Source organism: Aotus nancymaae, unplaced genomic scaffold (genome assembly GCF_030222135.1).
Source record: "Aotus nancymaae isolate 86718 unplaced genomic scaffold, 86718_ANA_hifiasm-v0.15.2.pri h1tg000018l, whole genome shotgun sequence".
NCBI lineage: Eukaryota > Metazoa > Chordata > Mammalia > Primates > Aotidae > Aotus > Aotus nancymaae.
The window spans coordinates 6,339,932-6,352,406 of record NW_026988430.1 but is presented as its reverse complement, the minus strand read 5'-3'; the positions used below and the strand labels follow the sequence as shown (position 1 = coordinate 6,352,406).

General features: G+C 38.7%; 1 protein-coding gene and 1 non-coding gene across 3 annotated transcripts in view; both read right to left on the bottom strand.

Annotated features, from left to right (window-relative positions):
* The window catches only part of LOC135275724 (5'(3')-deoxyribonucleotidase, mitochondrial-like), a 54,459-nt gene that overhangs the window by 14,900 nt on the left and 27,084 nt on the right, over positions 1 to 12,475 (bottom strand). The gene's annotated exons all lie outside the window — the stretch shown is intronic.
* Positions 6,939 to 7,045, bottom strand: LOC135275815 (U6 spliceosomal RNA). The gene has a single exon (XR_010343386.1). It is a non-coding gene; the product is annotated as a U6 spliceosomal RNA (small nuclear RNA).

The following is a 12,475-nucleotide window of genomic DNA, read 5'->3' as shown; positions in this document are numbered from 1 at the left end:
AGTAGAGACGGGGTTTCACCATGTTGACCAGGATGGTCTCGATCTCTTGACCTCGTGATCCACCCACCTCGGCCTCCCAAAGTGCTGGGATTACAGGCGTGAGCCACCGCGCCCGGCTTGTGTCTGGATATTTTAAATTTTAAACACTTAGAAGAAGAAACAACGATAAATAGGTTATGCTGAGTGTGTATGTGCTCTTTTTCTTTTTTTTCCTCTTTTTGCAGTTGTTGCAAACGGATGGTGACAGCAATGGCTCTGAGTAAATCCACTAACTCACACAAAAATTCTACTGAAGACATTTATGAGGTGGATAAATTGAAGGTAATAACGGTCTTCCCCTTAGTTTTGTTTTTATCAGATTTTTGAGGTTCGGTTGATCTACAACAAAGTCACATATTTGAAGAGGACAATCTTGTAAGTTGTAAAATGTGCATACACTCATAAAAACCATTAATAAAAAATAAAAATAGGAAACATGTCAAACACACCCAGCATTTCCGTGTACTCCTCTTGGTACTTCCATCCTCATCTTGTCGCCAGGCAATGTTTGATCTACTTTCTAACACCAAAGACTATTTTTTATTTTCTAGAATTTATAAAAATGGAATTAGAAAGAATGCACTCTTTTGTGGTCTGATTTCTTTCACTGAGCATGATTACTTAGAGATTCATGCCTATTGTTGCTTTTATCAAACGACTTATGCTTTTTAGTGCTGAGTAGTATTTCATTGTATGGAGAGACACAATTTTATTACCTAGTCTCTGTTGATACGCATTTGAATTGTCTCCAGTTTTAAATTATTACTAGATAACTTCAGTGCATGTTCATGTATATGAATAGACATATTCTTTCATTTCTCTTGGATTGATATCTAGGAATGGAATGGCTGAGTCACATGGAATGTGTGTGTTTAACTTTTAAAGAAATGGTTAAACTGTCTTCCAAAGTGGCTAATGGGTACAAAAGTGCAGTTAGATAGGAGAAGTGAGTTCTAGTATCCAACAGTACGTTAGGGAAATGAGAGTTAACAAGAATTCATTGTATATTTCAAAATAGCTAGAGAGAAGAAATGGCTATCTCCAACACAGAGAAAAGATAAATGTTTGTGGTGATGGATACCCCCATTCCCCTTTGATCTTTCCACCTTGTACACGTGCATCAAGATGTCACATGTACTCCAGAATATACACAAATACGATATATCAATTTCTTAAAAGATGGTTAAACGATTTTTACACTCTTGCTAGCAGTGTCGGAGAGTTCCAGTTGCTTTACATTCTTACTGACACTTGATAAAGTCAGTGTTTTTTTTTTTTGAGTTGGAGTTTTGCTCTGCTGCCCAGGCTAGAGTGCGGTGGTGCGCTCTCAGCTCACTGCAACCTCTGCCTCCTAGATTCGAGTGACTCTCCTGCCTCAGCCTCCTGAACAGCTAGGACTACGGGCACACACCACCACCCCCAGCTAATTTTTGTAATTTTAGTAGAGACAGGGTTTTACCATGTTGACCAGGCTGGTCTTAAACTCCTGCCTCAAGTGATCCACCCACCTCTTCCTCCCCAAGTGCTGGGATTACAGGCATGAGCCACTTTGCCCAGCCAATATAGTCAGTCTTTTAAAATTATACATTCTAATAAGTGAGTAGTGGGATGTCATTGTGGTTTTAATTTGCATTTTCTTAACGACCAATAATGTCAAACCTCTTTTCATGTGCGTATTTGTAGTCCATGTATTTTTTATGGTGTAATGTCTGTTCAAATCTTTGACCCATTTATTATTGATTTCTTTCTTTATTATTGAGTTTAGTCAGCTGTTTATTCTGGATACCAAGTTTTTTATCAGATACATGATTTTAAAATATCGTCTCTTGGTCTGTGATTTGTCTTTTCTTCTCTTAATAGTGTCTTTTTTTGAGACAGTGTTTTGCTATGTTGCCGAGGCTGGACTTGAACTCCTGGGCTCAAGTGATCTTCCAGCCTCCAGAGTAGCTAGGATTACAGGCATGAACCATCATGCCCAATTATAGTGTCTTTCAAAGAGGGAAGTTCTTAATTTTGATTAAGTTCAATCTCTGATATTTTTTTCTTTTATGGACCTTGCTTTTGGTATTCTAAATACCAAATAAGGAAATTTTTGCGTAATATCATTATAAAGATTTTCTCCTATGTTTTCTTCTAGAAATTTTAGGCATTACATTCAAGTCTATGACCCATTTTGAGTTAAGCTTTTTAAACTATGGAGCTGGGTATGGATTGAAGTTCACTTTTTGGCATTTGGATATCCAATTGTTGTAGTACCATTTACTGAAAAGGCTGTCCTTTCTCTATTGAGATGCCTTTATATCTTGGTTGAAAACCTATTGACCATATATGTCTGGGTATTATTCCGTTATGTTCTGTTGATCTATTTGTCAACATTGTCACCGTCTCTAACCTTCCTTCTTTACTATTGTTTTGCAATAAGTTTTAAAATCAGGTGATATAAATCCTCCAAATTTGTTTTTTTTTCCCCTATGTTAAGCTATTCTACATCCTTTGCTTTCCATATGAATTTTATAATTGGCCTATCAATTTCTCCAAGAAAGCCTGCTGGGATTTTAATTGATATTATATTTTATCTATTGATTAGTTTGTGGAGAATTAACATCTTAACAATATGGAGGCTTTGATCTGTGAACATGGTATATCTCTTCATTTATTTGTCTCTTTTCTTTTCTTTTCTTTTTCTGAGACGGAGTTTTGCTCTTGTTGCCCAGGCTGAAATACAATGGCACAATCTCAGCTCACTGCAACCTCCACCTCACAGGTTCAAGCAATTCTCCTGCCTCAGCCTGTCGAGTAGCTGCGATTACAGGCATGCGCCACCACGCCCAGCTAATTTTGTATTTTTAGTAGAGACAGGGTTTCTCCATGTTGGTCAGGCTGGTCTTGAACTCCCAACCTCATGTGATCCGCCCACCTCGGCCTCCCACTGTGCTGGAATTTACAGGCGTGAGCCACTGCTTCTGGCCTGTTTCTTTAAGCGAAGATTTATAGTTTTCAGTGTATAGATCTAACATATCATTTGTCAGATTTATCTGTAAGTATTTCATGTTTTTGGTGCTACTATGAATGGTATTATTTTATAATTATAATTTCTGATTATTCATTGCTAATATATAGGATTACAGTAGGTTTTTAATACATTAATCTCATATCCTCTGAACCTGCTGAATTCACTTACTCCTTTTAAGAGGTTTTTTGTTTTGTTTTGCTTTTTTAGATTCTTTGGGATTTTTAATATACAGTCATGCACTCATGTTATCTGCAGATAGGGACACTTTCATTTCTTCCTTTGCAATCTAGGTATTTTTTCTTTGCTTTGCTTTATCGCACTAACAAGACTCCATAATACTAGGTGGTAAAAGTAATGAGAGCAGATATCCTCACCTTGATCCATCTTAGGGAAAAAGTATTAATTCAGTCATCTTTAAGTATAATGCTAGCTATAGGTTTTTTATAGATACCCTTTATCAGATTGAGGAAATTCTTCTTTATTTCATATTTTATCAAATTCTTTTGCTGCATCTATTGAGATGCTCACATGAGTTGTCTTTTTTAATATGTTAATATGATGAATCACACTTATTGATTTTTAAATTGAATGTTAAACCTCTTCCTCCCCCCGCCTCCCCATTCCTGGGATAAACTCCACTTGATCATGATGTATTGTCCTTCTTATATGTTGCAAAGTCAATTGATTTATTGTTTAGAACGTTTGCAATGATATTCATAAGGGATATTAATTATATAGCTTTGTTTTATAGTATCTTTGTTTGGCTTTGATATCAGGGTAATGCTGGCCTTTTAAAATGAGCTAAGAAATGTTCCTTACTCTGTGGTTTTTAGAAATAATATGTGTAGAATTGTTTATTATTTCTTCTATAAATGTTTTGTAGAATTCACCAGTGAAGCATCTGGGCATTGTGGGAAAGTTTTTAACTAACAAATATAGAGCTATATAATTTCCTTAATAAGTTTAAATAAATTTATCATTTATGGAGTTATTATTTCCTTTTCATTAGTGAGCTTTGGACTTGTAATGAATTTGTGATTTCATCTAAGCTGTCTAATTTATTGGCATGCAGTCGCTCACAATATTCCCTTATTATCCTTTTAATAATTGTAGGATGTCTCTTCTCTCGTTCTGTTACGGGAATTTTAAATCTTTTCTCTTTTTGTCTTCATGAGTCTATACAAAGATTGACCAATTTTCTTGATCTCAAAGAACCAGATTTTCCTTCCATTGATTTTTCTCTACTATTTTTCTGTTTTCTATGTCCTTAATTTCCAATCTAGTCTTTACTGTTTGTATTTTCTTACTTATTCTGGGTTTAATTTGCTCTTCATTTTCTAGTTTCTTAAAGTGTAGCTGAGATTATTGATTTGAGACCTTTTTACCTCCTCCTCTCCCTGCCCCCCGTAGGCATTTAGTACTCCAAACTTCCTGCTTTAGCGACATCTCACAGATTTTGATATGTTGTGTTTTTATTTTAATTCAATTCAAAATAAATTTTAATATCGATTTGCATTCTTCTTTCATCCGTGGGTTATTTAGAAGCATATTTTGTTCCCAAATATTTGAGTATTTTCCAGAGCTCTTCTGCTATTGATTTGTGATATGATTTCATTGTGGTCAGAGAACATACTTTGTACCATTTAGATCCTTTCCAATGGATTGAGACTTGTTTGAGAATGCAGAACCTGAGCTGTCTTGGTAACTGTTCCATGTACAATTGAGAAGAATATTTATTCTGTTACTGATGGAGTGTTCTATAAGCGTCAATTAGGTCAAATTGGTTGATAGTCTTATTTAAGTGTCCTATATCCTTGTTGATTTTCTGTCTACTTGATCCATCAGTTATTCAGAGAGGAGTATTGAAACCTTGACTATAATTATGGTTTGTCTATTTTTTCTTGGAGTTCTATCAGTTTTTGCTTCATGTATTTTGAAGCTATGTTATTAGGTGCAAATATAGTTTTATAGTTTTCAGTGTACAGGACTTACATATTATTCATCAGATTTATCCCTAAGTGTTTCATATATTTTGTATTTTGAAGCTGTGTTATTAGGTACAAATACATTTAAAGTGAACTGACTCTTTATCATTATGAAATGACTCTCTTAACACTGGATCTCAATAGCACAGAAAAAGCTTTCAATAAAATCCAATGTTCTTTCGTGATAAAAACCCTCAACAGACTAGACATTAAATGAACATACCTCAAAATAGTAAGAGCCATCTATGACAAACCCATAGCCGACATTGTACTGAATGGGCAAAAGCTTGAACCATTTCCCTTGAGAACTGGAACAAGACAAGGATGTCCAGTCTTACTATTCCTATTCAACATAGCACTGGAAGTCCTAGACAGAGCAGTTAGACAAGAGAAAGAAATGAAAGGCCTCCAAATAGGAAAATAAAGAATCGAACTCTCTTTCTTTGCTGATGATAAGATTCTATACCTAAAAAATCTTAAAGACTCTGCCAAACAGAATTGATAAAAAACTTTAGTAAAGTTCAGAATACAAAGCCAATATACAGAAATCAATAGCATTTCTATACACCAACAATGTCCAGGCTGAGAGTGAAATCAAGAACACAATTTTACTTACAATTGCTGCAAGAAAATCAAATACATAGGAATACATCTAGCCAAGGAGGTGAAAGGTCTCTGCAAGGAGAACAACAAAATACTGCTGAAATAAATCAGAGATGACACAAATAAATGGAAAAACATTTCATGCTCATGGATAAGAAGAATCAATGTCATAAAAATGGCTCTACCAGCCAAAGCAGTTTACAAATTCAGTCCTATTCCTATCAAACTATCAACATCATTCTCACAAAATTTGAAAAAAAATTATAAAATTCATATGGAACTGAAAGAGAGCCCAAATAGCCAAAGCAGTCCTGAGCAAAAGAAACAAAGCTGGAGGTATCATACTACCTTACTTCAAACTATATAATAAAGTGACAGTAACCAAAACAGCATGGTACTGGTACAAAAACAGACACATAGACCAATGGAACATAATAGAAAACTCAGAAACATAGCCTCACACCTACCAACCATCTGATCTTCAACAACACTGACAAAAACTAGCAAGGGGGAGAAGACTCCCTATTCATTATATGGTGCTGGGATAACTGGATTAAAGATTTAAATGTAAGACATGAAACTATAAAAATTCTGGAAGACAAGACTAGAAAATACTCTTCTTTACATTGACCTTGGCAAATAATTTTTGGCTAAGACCCCAAAAGCAGTAGCAACAAAAACAGAAATAGACAAGTGGGTCCTAATTAAAGAACGTCTGCACAGAAAGGAATCTATCATTGGAAAAACAGAAAACCTCCAAAATGGGGGAAGAGATTTGCAAACTCTGTTTCTGACAAAGGCCGAATATCTAGAATCTAGAGAACTCAAACAAATCGACAAGCAAAAACCAAATAACCCACTTAAAAATGGGCAAAGGACACGAACAGATATTTCTTAAAAGAAGATACACAGTGGCCAACAAACATATGAAAAAATTCTCAGCATCTCACTAATCATCAGAGAAATACAAATCAAAACCACAATGAGATACCATCTTATACCAGTCAAAATAGCTATTTTTTTTAATTGCATTTTAGGTTTTGGGGTACATGTGAAAAACATGCAAGATTGTTGCATAGGTGCATACGTGGCAGTGTGATTTGCTGCCTTCCTCCCCTTCACCTGTATGTGGCATTTCTCCCCATGCTATCTCTCCCCAACACCCCACCCCCCGCTGTCCCCCCCAACTCCCCCACAACAGACCCCAGTGTATAATGCTCCCCTCCCTGTGTCCATGTGTTCCCATTGTTCAACACCTGTCTATGAGTGAGAACATGCGATGTTTGATTTTGTGTTCTAAAAATATGGAACGCTTCACGAATTTGCGTGTCATCCTTGCGCAGGGGCCATGCTAATCTTCTCTGTATCGTTCCAATTTTAGTATATGTGCTGCCGAAGCGAGCACCAAAATAGCTATTATTAAAAAGTCAGACAACAGATTCTAATGAGGAGATGTGGAGAAAAAGGAACACTGTTATTCACTGTTGATGGGAATGTAGATTAGTCTGGAGATTTCTCAGAGAACTTAAGACAGAGCTACGGTTCAACCCGGCAATCCCATTTCTGTGTACATACCAAAATAAAATAAATCATTCTGCTACAAAGACACATACACTCACGTGTTCATTGCTGTGCTATTCACAACAGCAAACAATAATAGACCAAAACTGGAAACACCCTAAATGTCCAGGATGGTCTCGATCTCTTGACCTCGTGATCCGCCCACCTTGGCCTCCCAAAGTGTTGGGATTACAGGTGTGAGCCGCCGCACCTGGCCATAAGTATCATTAATTCTTGAGGGAGAAAATTGCCCATTTTTCAGTGAAAAAATGGATGCACTAATTTTTAGAAATGCTAAAAATTTTGCCTGGATTCCACAGACAAGTTTTTTCAGACTTTCAAGGAGTAGGGTAATCCCCATGCTATATAAACAGTGTAAGAGCATAGATAATGACTGAAAGTTTTTCCGGTTTATTTCATATAGCTCATAATGTTCTTTAAAAAGTCCAGATGAGCATAGAGAAAATAAAGCTCATATATTAATATATAAATGCTAGATCCAAATTTAAAATAGCGAATTTCATGTGGAAGAAAATTACAAGAATAAAATTCGATGAACAGTTAGGATACATGTCAGAGAAGCAATAATATTTTACTGTTTGAAAAATGTACTACTATAGGTATATATCACTTCTTATCTAAGAGCTGAATGAAATGTGTGAGTTCTCATTTGGGTCCTGGGAAGGCTTCAGAAGGGTTCTTCACAACAGGCCGGTGTACCTCTGAACCAAGCAGTCTCTTGGAGCTTGGAGCCCACACTATACATCTAGAAATGCGTTCAAGTCCTCTCAGGTCTGCTGCGACTAGCCCCTTCTGCTGTCCACCTGAGGATGTGGTGGGGATCCTGATTTTGGCAGGCTGGACCTGCCACAGATGGTGGTGGAGACCCACTGGCCAGCTCCATGACACACTTCGTCCTCTTTTTCCTAAAAGGAGGTAGAGCTCTGTTTGGTGAGACCAAGTTTTCACATAAAGGCAATCTGGAATTAGAATTTCCAGATGTTTTGAGATGTATCTCCCTATAAAAGTTAAGGCTATAGCCATGTGGGGGGCACGATCACGGGGAGCCCTTCCTGCGAGAACTTCAGGGTTCGGGGACTTATGTAAAGCCATCCGGATTAGGAGATTTTGTGAAAGCCTTGTGCTGTGGGCCATTCATTTCCTGTGCCACCCCAGCCCCTGACTGGACGCCCATATCTGACCATCTGTCTGAGGACCTTCACTTTCCACTAGTGCTACTTTCGTCCTCTGTTAAGTTCTTTCTCACTTACTAACCACACTCTAGTGAGTTCAGGTAAATAAACTGGGGAAATGTTATTAGAGGACGCCGAGAATCTGCTCTCACACTGGAGGTGTGACTGTGGTAAGGCTGTAACTGAGCCTATGCAAAGGCCTTTTCTCCTAAGAAAATGCATATGCCTCTTCTCTCTCAGCCTCTCAAGGGTATATGAAGTGAGTTTATGGTAGTGGGCTCAGCAGGCCATACTGAGGTGCTCTTTAAAAAATGGTTAGTTTCATCTTCATGGTTATTTTTATTTCAAATTCATCACCATCCTGAACTGCTACCATCTTCCCCTGATCTAGACAACCTCTGTGGTACATGAATCTTTATGACATCAGACTTTGGGATTCCTATGGCCTCATCCACATCCCACAAGATGAAAAGAAGATGATTTTTCAGAGAAGCCTTGTCTAATGCAGCTCTGTGGTAATGCTGTATGGCTTGTGCTACGTTCTAGCATTTGACCTGCTAGACTGACGTTTGGATGACATTAGTGAGAGTTTCCCACAAGCTCATGTTTCTTGGGCTCCCTTCCAGCAAAGGAGATTTGCCTGACGCTGGACAGGGTTCAGAATTGAGGATCTCGGCCAGGCGTGGTGGCTCACGCCTATAATCCCAGCACTTTGGGAGGCTGAGGTGGGCGGATCACCTGAGGTGGGGAGTTCAAGACCAGCCTGGCCAACATGGTGAAACTGCACCTCTAGTAAAAATACAAAAATTAGCCAAGTATGGTAGTAGGCCCCTGTAATCCTAGCGACTCAGGAGGTTGAGGCAGGAGAACCTCTTGAATCTGGGAGGCAGAGGTTGTGGCGAGCCAACGTTGTTCCACTGCACTCAAGCTTGGGTGACAGAGCAAAACTTTATCTAAAAAAAAAAATAATCGAGGATCTCCTAGGTAACCATCTTTTGGATTTTGATCACTCCTACTGGCATAAATTCTTACTCCACTTTCCGTAACAGCCTAGGTAAATTGCTTCTTCAGAAACAGATAGGGATTATCTAGTTCCCCAAGAGAACTAAGGCAGTCCGGTGGCTAATTATCCTATTTACCTTCCACCTGATTGTGGCATAGCTTGATCCAGTCTGACCTCATACAGCAGGAGGCCATATTTTAGGAGGAGTCAGTTCTCAGGATCCTTGCCCCTGTGCCTGCTTCAGAAAGAAGCTGGTGTCATTGTATAGCAACTACCCCACTTGGAGCTGAGAATTGTTGGTTAGAAGGTTTCACGTGAGACTTGGAGGCATTATATCAGAGTCCTGGCTTCCAGTAAAAGTATAAGAGAATGACTGCAGCCTAGAACAGCTACCGAAAGCCTGGAAACTTAGCCAGGCCAGATCAGGTAGACAGATGTTTTTTTTTCAAGTGCTTTAGGTTGACCATATCTACTGTTCCAAGAACCCAGAATTAGAGTCACTGATATACTGAAGAATAGTTGCAATCTGAGCAAATGGCAGATTACTGGGAAGGACCTCTGAGATATCCTTCAGCAGGCCAAGACTGACAAAAAACGCACACATTGACCAGCACCTGACAGTGCTGAGAACACGTGGGAGGAAAATATACCAAAGAAACACCTCCCATAATGGAAATGAGGACCTCCAGCTGGGGCTCTTCAAACTTGACTTCTGGCTACAATTAACTTCCTCTATGCTGGCAGGGCACAGTGGCTCATACCTGTAATCCCAGAACTTTGGGAGGCCAAGGCCAGTGGATCACTTGAGGTCAGGAGTTAGAGACCAGCCTGGCCAACATCGTGAAACCCCATCTCTACTGAAAATACAAAAATTAGCCAGGCCTGTTGGCGCGCCTGTAGTGTCAGCTACTCAGGAGGCTGAGGTGAGAGGATCACTTGAGCCCAGGAGGCGGAAGTTGCAGTGAGCCAAGAGTGTGCCACTACACTGCAGCCTGGGCAACAGAACAAGACTCTGTGTCAAAACACAAAACAAAACTTCTATGCTATTGGGTTGCATCTCTGCCCTGTGTACTCTATCAAGACCCTGCCATCCACCTTGGACTGCAGTAGGCCTTCTTTTTGTCACCAGAGATACCACTGCCAGTTCCAGGATTTGGTCCTCCAAAAGGATTATGACTTAAGACAGTGGTAGTAGAATCTTCCTCTCATGATGTTTTAGCAGGTAAACTCAAGGAAGCCCTAGCTTTCCTCCCTTAGGGGGGATCTGGGGATCATGGATTCTTAATATCTTCATTCACAGCCATTGTCTTCCTGCTGGTACCCTATAAAAGACTCTCCTATGGCCTTCCGTTTCTCCTGCTACAATAGGCTTAACATTTAGGACTACTGCTTGCTTCTTAAATCCTCCCTTAAAACATGAATTTTAGTCCTTTTACTTCAAACCAGAAGTCATTATTAGAACTAAATAAGAAGAATATTCATGGAAAGAGATTCACAGGTATTAATTAGCAACCAAGCTATCCCAGTCTATAGCTGATAAAAAGGTAACATTGAAAATTTTGAAGGAAAACTTGCTGAAATTTATTGTATAACTTTCATTAAAAGACTCCTAATGATTTTTTTCCTCTTCAGAAGTCTTATGATGGTATCTCCAATGTCTCATTTATAAGAAAATGGCCAGGATCTGTTTCATAGCATGCAAATTCAACTAAAGACTAGTTTAAAATTTTTTTTTTGTTCTAGGTACAATAAAAAAAAGGTTAAAAATATATTAGTCAAGCTTTATATCTGGAAGGATACTTAGGGGCAGTGGTGTGATAGAAGCTCACACTGGCTCACAAGAACCAGTTATATGCAAGCCTTCTCAACTCCACATTCAGTGATAACATACCGAATTGATGAACATCATTGCAATTGTCCATGGTGAGGCTATTTATACCATGGACATCAGAGATTGCTACAAATCAGGTCTTCCCCCAAATCCCTCAGAAATGGTTGTTAAACATTTACCAGGTCACCACAGCATGTGGGTCACTTAGAGTAAACTAACAGCTTCATTAAAAAAAAAAAAAAAAGATAAGGACTATTAGGCGTCTACTCCAGAACTCTCAAGTAATTCGGTGAAGTTAGGACTAAAACTCAACATCTTCATCTGCCTTGTCCACTCTTCTTCCTGATATACAATAAGGTATCAGTCTAGCCCTTTGAATCCAGAATTTAACCATCGATGACATTAACAAAGCTGTAGTAAACTCCTTTATCTACAACGTATGGATTTAGATTTGATTTCTACAACTTTTGGCTCTGACATTTCATAGTAATCACACAATTTAAAAGAAATCGGGGCCAAGTACGGTGGCTCACGCCTGTAATCCCAGCATTTTAGGAGGCTGAATCACTTGAGCCCAGGAGTACAAGCCCAGCCTGGGCAACAAAAAATAAAAAAGTTGGCCAGGTATGGTGGCACACACCTGTGGGTCCAGCTACTTGGGAGGCTGAGGTGGGAGGATCCCTTGAGCCCAGTGGGTCAAGGCTGCAGTGAGCTATGATGGTGCCACTGCACTCCAGCCTAGGCAATAGAGCAAGACACTGTCACACACACACACACACACAAAAAGGCTAATAATGAAAGAAATATGAGTTATATTACTGCTATTGTGGTGATTTCAGGAGCCTACAGTGGGTTATTATTTCACCACGTGCTGCTGTTTCTTTGCTAGAATGACCAGGTCTCTGTTCCCAGAGAGGGTAACGTTTCCTAGTTCTCACTGCTTTTATTAACTGATAAGGAATATTGTACCTTTTAAACATTGAAACCAGCTCTTAGTTGTTAGGAGATCTTGGTAAAGTAAATGTAGTTTAACTATTTACCTTAGGTGATTAAGACCCACTATTGACCTTTCCCAAATCTCAATAGATAAAAGGTAAGCACCTTTTCCAAGAGTGTCCCAAATCTTTATTCATTCACTTTATTAACGGTGGAAGTATTACTTTTTTTAGTGATTAAGCACAGACCACCTAGATTAGAATCCAAGCATCATGCTTGACTATATATATGACTTTGACCAAGACATATAAC